The sequence below is a fragment of the Danio rerio genome, chromosome 23, assembly GCF_052040795.2.
Source record: "Danio rerio strain M-AB ecotype USA chromosome 23, GRCz13ab, whole genome shotgun sequence".
Classification (NCBI taxonomy): domain Eukaryota; kingdom Metazoa; phylum Chordata; class Actinopteri; order Cypriniformes; family Danionidae; genus Danio; species Danio rerio.
The window spans coordinates 42,675,114-42,688,583 of NC_141043.1; the positions used below are offsets into that span (position 1 = coordinate 42,675,114).

The window sequence follows — 13,470 nt, forward strand, 5'->3', positions numbered from 1 at the left end:
TACTGTCATGATAAATGTTACAAACAATTATAAAGTTTACATTAAAAAGAACATGTGTTCAACTGTATATATGACATTATATATATATATATATATATATATATATATATATATATATATATATATATATATATATATATATATACACACATATATATATATATATACATATATATATATATATATATATATATATATATATATATATATATAAATATATACATATATATATATACATATATATATACATATATATACATATATATATATATATATATATATATATATATATATATATATATATATATATATATATATATATATATATATAAAAATACAGAAAAATACAAAAATATAGAAATACATTTTTCTTCTTTTTTAAATAATTTGGAAATGATATTTAACAGAGCTAGGAAATTCCAATTCTGACTTCAACTGTATGCGTGTGTGTTTGTATTTTAATTGTTTTATTATATATTATTATTGTTGTTATAATTTTTATCAATATTGTTGTTACTATCTTCCCAACACACACCTAGATTATTATAAATGAATCATTGTAAACATACTGATTACTGTTATTTATTATTACTGTTTTATCTATAAATGTTGATTGTTAAATGCATTTGGATTTCTCATTTTAATATTTATTATTTTTTAATTAATATTTTTATTATTATTTTATTATTATTTTTATTTACTACTATTATTTACCGTTTAATATGCTTTAAAATATCTATCTATCTATCTATCTATCTATCTATCTATCTATCTATCTATCTATCTATCTATCTATCTATCTATCTATCTATCTAATATATATATATATATATATATATATATATATATATATATATATACACATAAGGGAGACGCAGTGGCACAGTGGGTAGCACAATCGCCTCACAGTAAGAAGGCCTCTGGTTCGAGCCTCGGCTGAGTCAGGTGGCATTTCAGTGTAGAGTTTGCATGTTCTCCCTGCGTTCGCGTGGGTTTCCTCCGGGTGCTCCGGTTTCCCCCACTGTCCAAAGACATGCGGTACAGGTGAATTGGGTAGACTAAATTGTCTGTAGTGTATGAGTGTGTGTGTGAACGAGTGTGTGTGGATGTTTCCCAGAGCTCGGTTGCAGCTGGAAGGGCATCCCCTGCTTTAAAACATTTTGGATAAGTTGGCGGTTCATTCCACTGTGGCGACCCCGGATTAATAAAGGGACTAAGCCGACATGAAAATTGATGAATGAATGTTAAAAAAATAAAGCTTTTTTCAACCTCTTTCTCTTTCTGCAGGCTTGTCTCTGCTAGTCAAGTGTAATGTAGCAAAAACATGGAATTTTTGACATCAAATGAATTAACGTTGAGCATTTTAGGGGGAATTTGGGGTATTATTAACAAGGTTTTTGTCTCTCTCTCTCTCTCTCTCTCTACTTCTGCAGGCTTTTCTCTGCTAGTCAAGTCTAACACAGTAAAAACATAATTTTGAGGGGAATCTGGGGTATTATTAATGAGGTTTTTATGTGTCATTGATGATGAAGTGTTTAGATTTTTTAAAACCATTTGTATCAGTGATGATGTTTTAAATTCAGAATTTATTGTAAAAAGATAATGTCATAAATTCTGGATTTTATGTTTAAAAAATAAACCTTCAACTTCTTTGTCCTTCTGCACGCTAGTCTCTGCTAGTCAAGTGTAACAGTAAAACATGGAATTTTGACATTAAATGAATTAATGTTGAGTGTTTTGGGGGGATTTAGAGTATTATTAACAAGGTTTTTATGTCTCCTTCTGCAGGCTTGTCTCTGCTAGTCAAGTCTAACACAGTAAAAACGTAATTTGGGGTATTATTAATGAGGTTTTTATGTGTCATTGATGAAGGTTATAGTTTTTTATTCTAGTTGTACTGATGAGATTAAATCTGGATTTAAAGGGGTGGTCCAGAATGTAATTTTAAGGCTTGGTTGTGTTTATAAGATGCAAAGCAATGTGTGCTAATGTTTCACTTAAAGAAAATTGTGTTATTTTTTCATATATCTCACTTTGATTATACACAGCTACTCAGCTAACATGAAAACGACTGTCATGTTTCCTAGTTTCTCTGAAAGGCCCGCCCTTAATGTAAAAAATTAAGTCTTTTTTTTAACCTCTCTCTCCTTCTGCAGACTTGTCTCTGCTAGTCAAGTGTAATGTAGTAAAGAAGTGTAATTTGGGGTGTAATTTGAAGTATTATTAATGAGTATTTTATGTGTCATTGATAATGAAGGGTTTTTATTATTCTATTTGTACTAATTAAAAAATACTATATTCAACCTCTCTCTTTTTCTACAGGCCTGTCTCTGCTAGTCAAGTATAATGTAGTAAAAACTTGGAATTTTTACATTAAATTAATTACTAGTGAGTGTTTTAGGGCTAGTTGGAGGTAATATTAATGAGGTTTTTATGTGTCATTGTTGATGAAGGTTTTTATATTCATTCACTCATTTTCTTTTTGGCTTAGTCCCTTTATTAATCTGGGGTCACCACAGCGGAATGAACCTGCCTTCCAGCTGCAACCCATCACTGGGAAACATCCATACACTCTCATTCACACACACACACACACACACACACTCTACGGACAATTTTTGCACTTGCGGGGAGCACCCTAAGGAAACCCACGTAAACATGGGAAGAACATGCAAACTCCACACTGACACAGCCAAGGTTCGAACCAGCGACCTTCTTGCTGTGAGGCGACAGCACTACCTACTGCGCCCCCGCGTTACACGTTTTTTTTTTATTTATTCTGTTTGTAGTGATTAAATAATGTTATAACTTCTTGATTTTCAGTGAAATATAAAGCTTTTTCAGCCTCTCTCCTTCTGCAGGCTTGTCTCTGCTATAGTCAAGTAGTAAACATGGAATTTATACATTAAATTAATACATTACATTAATGATTAACTGAATTAATGTTGAACGTTTTATGGGGGGGGGGGGGGGGGGGGGTTGGGGTATTACTAATGGGGTTTCTCTTTCTCGCTCTCTCCTTCTGTAGGCTTGTCCCTGCTAGTCAAGTGTAATGTAGTAAAAACAGTGTCACGTCAAAGCGCCCTGCCCTCCCGACGCTGTCTTACCAGTTTTCTATCATCTCCAGGGTTTGACTCCCTTCTGCCGTGTGCTGCTGCTGCTGGTTCTCAGGGACACATTGAGAAACTGCTGCTATACCGCTCGCTTTTAATCGTGACGCTGGATTTATTTATATTAATTGTTACCGGCGTCCGGTTGTTATCAGAAGATGACTCGTGCAGCTGTGCGCTTTCTCAGGCAAACCCCCGTCATGAACGCGCACTGACCGCGCTCGCGCTCTCCGTTTCATTCCGTGTATCAGAAGCGGTCAACATTATTGACCATGGAAAGCTGAGCCTCGTTCATTCATAGACAGAAAACAGTCAACCAAAGGTCAGCCAGAAAAACAAAGGGATTTTATTCACGCCACATTTCGTGTGGTTTTCGACGAGGTGAGTACGAATTCCCCTTATTTAAGCTGTGTTTTTGTTTTGTCGCGTTGAGATTGAAATAGAGAAGATTTTAGGCACATTGAATAATAACGGCTGTAGTGTTTTGTTTAAAATGAAGGTTCGTGTTTAATATTTGCTCACCGTGTTTATAAATCCGGGTATTTTTTTCGCTTCCGATTCCACCGGTATAAATGGACCGTGAGATTTGTGTCTCAACAACAACAAACGGTCGTGATATTTTGTAGTTCAATAACACACTGATTGTATGATTAATGATTTATTTGTGGGATTATAACCGAGAAACGACTATATTGTGGAGAGCATGTGACTAAAACTACCCGAAGTGCTGTCAAGGACTAGTCTGGATTTGTCTTTTTTTCTCTCTACGTCACACCTGGTCTAGATCTCCCTGTAGGACAGAAAAAATATGTACTATTCTGTCGTTCTTATAGACGGTATTGAGATTGAATAAGATGAGGAAAAGACGCCAGCTATTTCACGTGTCTGGCATACAGTATAGCAGATCTTAACACTACTCAGATCTGCCAAGATTACACGACTGAGATTACAGCATGAACTCAACATTTTCACAAACCAAAGTATCTTAGCTGTATTTTTATAAATCTGCGCAACCGTTATCTAATGAATCTATCTATCTATCTATCTATCTATCTATCTATCTATCTATCTATCTATCTATCTATCTATCTATCTATCTATCTATCTATCTATCTATCTATCTTAAATGCATTGTTTGATCAGCATCTTACTGGTTTTGAGACTGTACACCCATTTTAAGTTTTTATCCATCCATCCATCCATCCATCCATCCATCCATCCATCCATCCATCCATCCATCCATCTAAAGTTTTATCTGGATTTTAATAAATATAGCAAGGTTTGAGACTGTATACCCATTTAAAGTTTCTTTCTTTCTATCTATCTATCTATCTATCTATCTATCTATCTATCTATCTATCTATCTATCTATCTATCTATCTATCTATCTATCTATCTATCTATCTATCTATCTATCTATCTATCTATCTATCCATCTATCTCACTTCTTGTAGTCGGCAGTCAGCCAACGAATGTCTTCAGTGAACTGAAATGAAGTTCTTGCCAGTTTTGTTGGCGGTTGTTGGGATTATGGTTCTCCCACTCAAGATGACTCAAATCTCTAAATATTGAGTTTGCCATGAGGCATGAATGTTTTATTCCTATTTTTGGTCATATTCAATGTAATCTACTTGAATCAGCACACAGCAGTTTCTGACCATTTCACACTTTGCTTAAATATTGGCTGATTTCTGTATGATTCATACCAATTGTATGAAACGTAAAGTTGTTGAATGCAAAACTTGTGGCCCTCCTGTGAAATTAAAGTGATATTTAACTGAACAATGTTTATTTTGCACTGTAATACTATTTTTTCTTATTTATTTTAGTATGGCTGAAATAAAAGATTTTGTCAATAAAATAATTTGAAAGGTCTACAGACTACTATTATCTTGCAAAATAACTAGTAAACCATTATATATTGTCATCGTGGCAAACACAAAAGAAATTGGTTATTAGAAATAGTCTTATAAAACTATTACAGGGTGGCACAGTGGCTCAGTCGTTGGCATTTCTGATTAGAGTTTGCATGTTCTCCCAGTGTTTGTGTGGGTTTCCTCCGAAGTCCAAAGACATGCGCTATAGATGATTTGGATGAGCTAAACTGGCGTTTGTGCGTGTGTGCGCGTGTGTCTGTGTGTGTGTGTGTGTGTGTGTGTGTGTCGGTGTTTCCCAGTACTGGGTTGCTGGAAGGGCCTCCGCTGCGTAAAACATGCTGGAATAGTTGGCGGTTCATTCCACTGTGGTGACTTCTGATAAATAAGGGACTTAGCCAAAGGAAAAGGAATGAATGAAAACAGGTTATAGAAAAAAAAATTCCATTAAGCAGCACCTGGGAATTATTTGAAGAGGGCTAGTAATTCTGTCTCCTTATATACAGTCAAGCCCAAACTTTTCTCACCTCTGACAAATTCAGACTTAAAATCTTTTTTCAAATGTACATAAAAGCTGAGGAATTTTTTTTTTCCAACAATGAGGCCTCTAGAGCATCGTCTTATCTTTTGCGAGAAGCCTGTGTCATTTCCGATCCCCCAAATATTTGCTACTTGAATAAAAGTAACTTTAAGTCTGAATTTGCCATGGGTGTGAATAATTTTGGGCTTGACTGTATATGATACATATTTATGTGTTTACACCCTACTAAAGGTTAGGTTTAAGGCTGCACCTTTACACCTGTATAATTCATTTTACAAATTCATACAAAATCACCACCTCTACTTCTCAGATTGGGTTGGTCATTTTTGGGTTTCTGATACAGGGCATGTAGATATATCATACATTATTTTGATGCCCTCCAGTCTCAGCATGCTTTCCATTTCATATAGTGCTGTTTGCTCAGACATACCTTGCATTTCTTTACAGTACACATCATGTAAATTAACAGTTTGTGTATTTTCTGATTCACAAGTGCTTATTTACAGCTGTGAATTGCAATATGAGATGTTGATCTCTGCTCTGTCGGCTTTTGATGTTGAAAATTCAACTCCACAGTTTAACAAAGTGACTTTTATTGACATTTTAATAGTTTGAAATAATCTATTCTATATATCTCCTTTAAATATATATGAGTAAGTCTGTAAAACAGCAGAAAATGTACTGACAGCTTATTACAAGGTTTTTGTACTGTAATATACAGTTGAAGTCTGCTGAATTATTCAGACCCCCCTGAATTATTAGCCCCGTTTATTTTTTTTCCCCAATTTCTTTTTCACTGAGAAAATATTTTTCCAACACATTTCTTAACATAATAGTTCTAATAACTCATCTCTATTAACTGATTTATTTTATCTTTGCCATGATGACAGTAAATAATGTGCTAGATATTTTTCAAGACACTTGTCTACAGTTTGAAGTGACATTTAAAGGGTTAACTAGGTTAACTAGGCAGGTTAGGGTAATTAGGGAAGTTATTGTATAATGATGGTTTGTTCGGGAAAAAATAGCTTAAAGGGGCTAATAAATTTGTCCTTAAAATGGTGTTTAAAAAATTAAAAACTGCTTTTATTCTAGCCGAAGTAAGACAAATAAGGCTTTCTATAGAAGAAAAAATATTATCAGACATACTGTGAAAATTTCCTTGCTCTGTTCGACATCATTTGGGAAATATTCAAAAAAGGAAAAAAAATTCAAAAAGGGCTAAAAATTCTGATTTCAACTGTACAACAATGCATCACTTACATAATCAACTCTTCAGGTTACAAGTTGTAAAACAATCACATAATGCAATTCAAGACCATAAATAAACAGGGAAAAAATAAAATAAAATAAAAACATGAATCGCAAAATATAGAAAACTACTAGTTTCCAGATTTTTTTTTTCTCAATGTATGTTTAGGAGGCTCTACAGTAACGGGATGCAATCCCTGTACAGAACTGCTCTACTGTAAATCATGGGTTTACTGCCTTAGAAATCATATCAGGGGACTTTGAGCATAAAACCAAGCTATAATTTGCAAGTTTACCACGTCTCATCATGGTAGAAAGACTCGCCCACACTTGCTGTCCTCAGAGCGTTTCGTTTTCTCAGCCTCCTCGTTTTTCATAACAAAATGCACTTAGGTAAGTGAAAGTGGGAGCGTGGTTTGTGCTAAAAAAATCGACCCGGTTTTGAGTATGTGAAGCGCTGGATGGTATCATTCACCTTTGACCTCACTTGAACTATTAAGGGAGAAATAAATTATTTTATGGGAGAAATTAAGCAAGGGATGTTCTTTGAGGTTGGTATAGCAGCCATATTTGGGGTTTAACTTTGGATTTTTGCTTTGTTGACTTGTGTTTAATTTTAATAAGTTCCAGTTCTGTTTTGTAGATCCTGGCTATTGCGGGCACCTTGCCAGTTGAGTGTTTGCCAGAGTCTCAATGTCAATGTTAAGCTTTGGCTTTAGCAGAGCGGATTCGCAGTAAAATGTAAACACTTTAGAAAAAAAAAATCTGCAGTCTCAACACTGAATCCATGTTTGAGTTTACAACTTGAATACATTTTAAAAACGTTATATTGTTATTTAATTAGTTTTTTTTTATTTTAAATTAGATAATTGGCTTAGATAAGAAGGTTAATATTTTGTTGACACACCAGACAACCAACCGATTGTGAAGCTAAAAAACAAAACAAATGCTGTGTATTTTACAATGTTTGCCATACTGTGTGTACTGCTTATTTTATTTTGTTTTATTTTATTTACATCCACCAACTAGCCCTATTTTATCCACCAGGTCAATATTAAAATCCTATTTTATTTATTTGTTTATTTATTTATTTATTTTTTACAATATATTATTTTATTTTATTTTATTTATAATTTTTTAAATTTTTATCCACCAGGTTAATATTAAAGTCTCATTTGATTAAATTTTTTTTTCATCCAACAGGTAAATAATAAAGCCCCATTTTGTTTTATTTTATTTTATTTGTATCCACTAGGTCAATATTAAAATTAGTTTATTTATTTATTTATTTTTAAAAACAATTTTTACAATATTTATTTTATTTTATTTTATTTATTATTTCTTACATTTTTTTCCAGGTTAATATTAAAGTTTTATTTTATTTATTAATTATTATTATTATTATTCATCCACCAGGTTAATATTAAAGTCTTATTTAATTTAATTTAATTTATTTATTTTTTATTTAATTTAATTTAATTTAATTTAATTTAATTTAATTTAATTTAATTTAATTTAATTTAATTTAATTTTCATCCACCATGGTTAATATTAAAGTTTTATTTTATTTTATTCTCATCCACCAGATAAATACTAAAGCCCTATTATTTTATTATACTTTGTTTTATTTAATATAATTTTGTTTCATTTTATTTTATTTTATTAAATATCACAGTCCTATTTTATTTTAATAAATGTTACAGTCCTATTTTATTTTATTTTTTTATTTCATTATTATGTTTTTAATTATTAAGGAATTTAAGGAATCAATCATAGCACAAACAGTGATGGATGTTTTGCTATAACTATTTTGCTATAATTTTTAAGTATAAATCCTGTATAGCATTCATTAATTACAGTTTATTATTTACTTATGCATTAAAATCCAAAGTTATGTTTGTTAACATTAGTTACTGTACTGTGAGTCACATGAACTAACAATGAACTGCTTCATTTTAATTAGACATTTAACAAAGAAGAACAAATACCGTAATAAATGTATTGTTCATTGTTTGTACATGTTAGTAAATACATTCATTAATGGACCAAAATTTTAATGTCTTACTAATATTTTTAATTAAGCATTGTTCAAATATCCAGTCAAGTTTGCTTGTCGTATGCACTAGTCTGAAAAAAAAGATGGGTTTAATATAAAAATACAAATAAGCAGTATTTCCAAGTTTGTAAATTAGTTTGCTTTCCTTTAATGACATGAACACCTTCAAAGTCCAAAAAAGGGCAACGCGAGTGTTGTCAAATGGGACAGTGTAGCCTACCAAGTGTTTGTCTTGACGTCTAGCAGCTGTGACAGCTGCCGTTGTTGAGCGGCAGCAACAAATGTACTGCATTTTTTCAAAGCAATACAGAAACCTCTGAAAACAACGCAGGGTTCACAACTTGGGTAAATGTGTTCATAATAGTCCATTTATGCTCTAAAGGGAAAGTTCACCCAAATTCTGTCATCATTTAGGGCGCTTCCACACCTATAGATTGATTGTTTTGTTCGGAAAGGGGGATTACAATTGTTACAGTGCGGTTTTTTGTTCTTGGTGCTAGTTTCTGCACACTGCTGGCTGATAATACAAGTGCAATCCTGAAATGTGTGTATAATGAACACTTTACTGTCCCTTGAGGCAGTGGGAGAGAGTTAGTGAATGGAGGGGACAAAGAAAGACACCCTGGTGAATGTACTGCATCTACAATCATTCACAGTTTATAATACGAGCTACTTTTTAATGCCTGCAAACTGGTATTTAAATCATATCAACACTGTGAAAAAATATCTGTAAATAACAGTTTCCGTATTTTGATTTTTTTTATTTATTTGTGGTTGTGAATTTCATTTTGGGATGTTGATCTTTGCTCTTTCGACTTTTGGTGTTAAATTAAACTCTACAGTTTAATAAAGTTTTCCCAGAGATGGGTTGGGGCTGGAAGGGCATCCGCTGCGTAAAAATGTGCTGGATAAGTTGGCGGTTCATTCCGCTGTGGCTACCCCAGATTAATAAAAGGACTAAGCCGACAAGAAAATGAATGAATGAATGAGTTTAACAAAGGGACTTTTCAAGGTTAAAAGTTGTCAGAAGAAAAGATCAAAGTCCCATAATGCCATTCAAAAGCATAAATAAAATGGGGGAAAACAATAAATAGAAAGATGAATCAATAAATACAGAAAACTTCTAATATTTTTTTTTACAGTGTGCAATGCATTTTAGAAACCTCAGAAGTGCTCATGCTGCAACTCCATAATGAGTTCACGTCTGATAACTTTAAGTTGTTCCCTTAATCTGTTTTTCTAGTGTTTATTACTGTGAGCTGTTTATACCATAGTGATTTAGAGCAATTAGCTAATGCATCCCGTCTTCATCTGTTGTTTCTCTGCTTTGCCTGTGGCTATAGATGGTCCTTATGGATGCTTTCATGAGGAGGGACCGATGCTCTTAATTAGACGTGCTCGGAGCACCCATGAAGGGGCCTGGAGCCCCATCAAGTGGCCTTAATGCCTTTCGGAATTCTGTGAATGGCTTTTCAGTGAAAGCTGTGGAAGTTTAAGTCGGCTTCAAATGAGATCACTGGAAAAGCAGCTCTTTAAGGCAAAATTCCTGTTAATTGGTAACGTGCCGATGCAGTGGGGCCTTTGTCCTCCCTTCACTGGGACCCTCTGTCTGTGAAGAGTGATACACTGGGCTTTGGGCTCCGTTATGAATGACGCGCTTGTTTCTGTTGACTGGCTTTCGAGCATTGGCATGCAATAAAAAGTGGCTTCATCTTTTGAAACACTATTATGTGAACGAGGGATCATGAGAGGCACGGAGGACAACCGAGAACGCCCTCAGACTGAAATTGTGGGAAACGGCTTGAATAAATTAGAGCACTCGAGGTACCAAGTAAGACAGTAATACTGTAGGATTCATTACTGTCTTACTCTTGTTTTAAATATAAATTCAACAGAGTGTAAAAATCTTGATGGTTCTGTGGGTCTCACCTATCAAATCTGTGCTTTATTTTGTTTTTTTTATTGCCTGGGCCATTCTACAGCTTTATTTTCTTTCTCTGAAAGCATTTGAGGGTATCCTTGGCTGTGTTTTGGATCATTGTCTTGCTAAAAATGTCCACTCCGGTTACTTCTTCATCATCCTGCTAATGTAGATGTTGGGCTAAAGCAGCTAATATTAATTTACAATGAAGAAGGTCAGAGGGTTACTGAGGAACTACTGAGAGATTTCAGGTGCTGTCTGGGCTTTCACTGCCTTTTTTACACCTTCCTTGCTTCATTAAATTTTTTCGCGTCATTTTATTTTATCCCACATAACTTCATTTTTAAACTAATTTGTTTTGTTTTCTTTGCATATATGGATTTCTTTGGTTGTTACCAACATCCGGGGAAATTTCAAGTGAACGACACCTTTAGAAATAGGTTTTCCGAGAACAATAGTAACGTGTTCTATACCTTTTTTTTCTGCTGTATATTCGTGTATCATTCATTTATTCATTCTCTTTTCGGCTTAGTCCCTTTATTAATCTGGGGTCGCCACAGTGGAATGACCCGCTAACTTATCCAGCATATGTGTTATGCCGCGGATACCCTTTCAGCTGCAACCCATCACTGGGAAACACCCATACACTACAAACAATTTTAGCCTACCCAATTGTCCTTGGACTATGTGGGAAAACCAGAGCTGTATTATATATATTTATTGTGTAAATGTGATACACACACACACACACGTACATGGAAACAAAACTATTCAAAACAGTTTTGTTACAAAGATATTTAAATGAAAAATTAGGTTGTATCATATACATATATATTTTAAATCTAAATATAAATAAACATTTTCTCAAATATACACGTGTGTATTTAAATATACATGTAATATATATTCACAGTGCACACACGTATTATGTCAAAACAAACCTTTTGTTTGGATGTGATGAATTGGTGGTTAGCACTGCCTCACAGCATGAAGGTTGCTGGTGCGAGTCCCGACTGATCCACTTGGCAAGACATGCGCTATAGGTGAGTTGGATGAACTAAATTGGCTGTAGTGTGTGAATGTGAGAGTGTATGGGTGTTTCCCAGTGTTGGGTTGCACTGGAAGGGCATCCACCCCGTAAAACATATGCTGGAATAGTTGGCGGTTCATTCCACTGTGGCGACCTCTGAAAATCAGGGACTAAGCCGAAGGAAAATGAATGAATGAATGATATGTGTATATATATTATGTAATAATGGCTGTAGTCTATGAGTGTGTGTGAAAGTGAAAGTGAAAGTGTATGGGGGTTTCCCAGTACTGGGGTGTGGCCAGAAAGGCACCGCCATGTAAAACATATGCTGGAATAGTTGGCAGTTCATTCCATTGTGGCGACCTCTGAGAATCAGGGAGTAAGCTGAAGGAAAATGAATGAATGATATATGTGTGATATATTATGTAAATAAGAGAAATGTTTATACCGAAGCTGTCAGAAAATCAAAGCCATACACCTAAATAAGCAAATCAGCATATTATATTAATAATTTATGAATGATCATGTGACAATATAGACTAAATTAAAATCTATATATGATTGCTGATCTAACATGATCACGTTTTAAATCAGTGCATTACTCTAAATAAATGCAGTGGATTTTTTTTTCAATAAACAAGTAAAATTTCAGAAAATTTTGCTTTGCTATTATGTAAATACACTAAATGCAAAGTATAGAATAAAAATCAACATATTTTTCATAGCAGTTAAGCATATTTCCCATGTCTCCCTATGTATTTATTCATAGTTGCAATATTTGCTGCTCTGCCTTTCCAAAAAATAACTAATTTAAATGTGCTTTTTGATTAGATTGTGCTTAATTGTAATGAAAAACACTTGAAAAATAATCTCAGTACACAAAATAAAACTGTTCTTTTTTTTTTCTCGATGGTTCACAGTTAATTCAATCACCTTCTCTTTTATGTGTGTGTAAACTGTGGCTGTGAGAACTCAATAGACCCTCACGGCGTTGAGTACTTCACACGTGATTTAACAAGCACTGCGTTCGTGTGATTGGCACTGAAGTTTGCATTTTTAATGGTCACGCTATCGGCCTCTCTGGGTTTGGACAATACAGCAGAGATTTGCTGCGGCCACCCACAGATCTTGTTAAATTTTTAATGCAGCAGACGGCTAACTTCTGTTGTTGCATGTAGCTGCCTCTTCGGGTTCTGTTGCTCTGTCCCAGTTATGCGATTAATTAGTTGCTATTAGCGCTTAAGCACGGTTGCATAAATTCGTAAATGGCTTTTTTTCTGCTTTAATATTGGGGGATTTTTTATATGGTGCTTTCTGAGATACTTTTAGACTTCAATTATAGTGTGTTGTGTGTTGTGTTCAGAATGTGAAGTCCCAGCAGTTGTTTATGAAGCTGAAAAAGGCATTGATCTGTGTGTGTACAAACACTGTTAGACATTTTATTGTATTTTTGCGTTACTTACTGGCAGCACTGTTGTTACCGCAACTGCCCCTTTACAGTAGCTTACCTGTAAATGTGTTTTACCGCAATTTCATTTTTACAGTAAAATAGCCTTACCGCAATGTTAAAATAAAATTGTCACATTTTAATTTTATAGTTTGCCAATTTTTACAGTATTTTACTGTCATTTAATTACTTTATTTTCAGTGTTTAGTATTGAGTTTAATAAATTCCAAACAAGTGATG

The 13,470-nt window shown here is 33.9% G+C and overlaps 1 protein-coding gene across 4 annotated transcripts in view; it reads left to right on the forward strand.

Annotated features, from left to right (window-relative positions):
- The first annotated feature begins 3,086 nt into the window (after window positions 1-3,086).
- src (SRC proto-oncogene, non-receptor tyrosine kinase) overlaps window positions 3,087-13,470 on the forward strand; it is a 108,217-nt gene continuing 97,833 nt past the window's right edge. For 3 of the 4 annotated variants that reach the window (XM_088651660.1, XM_087305235.1, XM_088651662.1), the window contains exon 1: window positions 3,087-3,491. The gene's annotated coding sequence lies outside the window, so the exon portion shown is untranslated. 4 annotated transcript variants of the gene reach the window in all.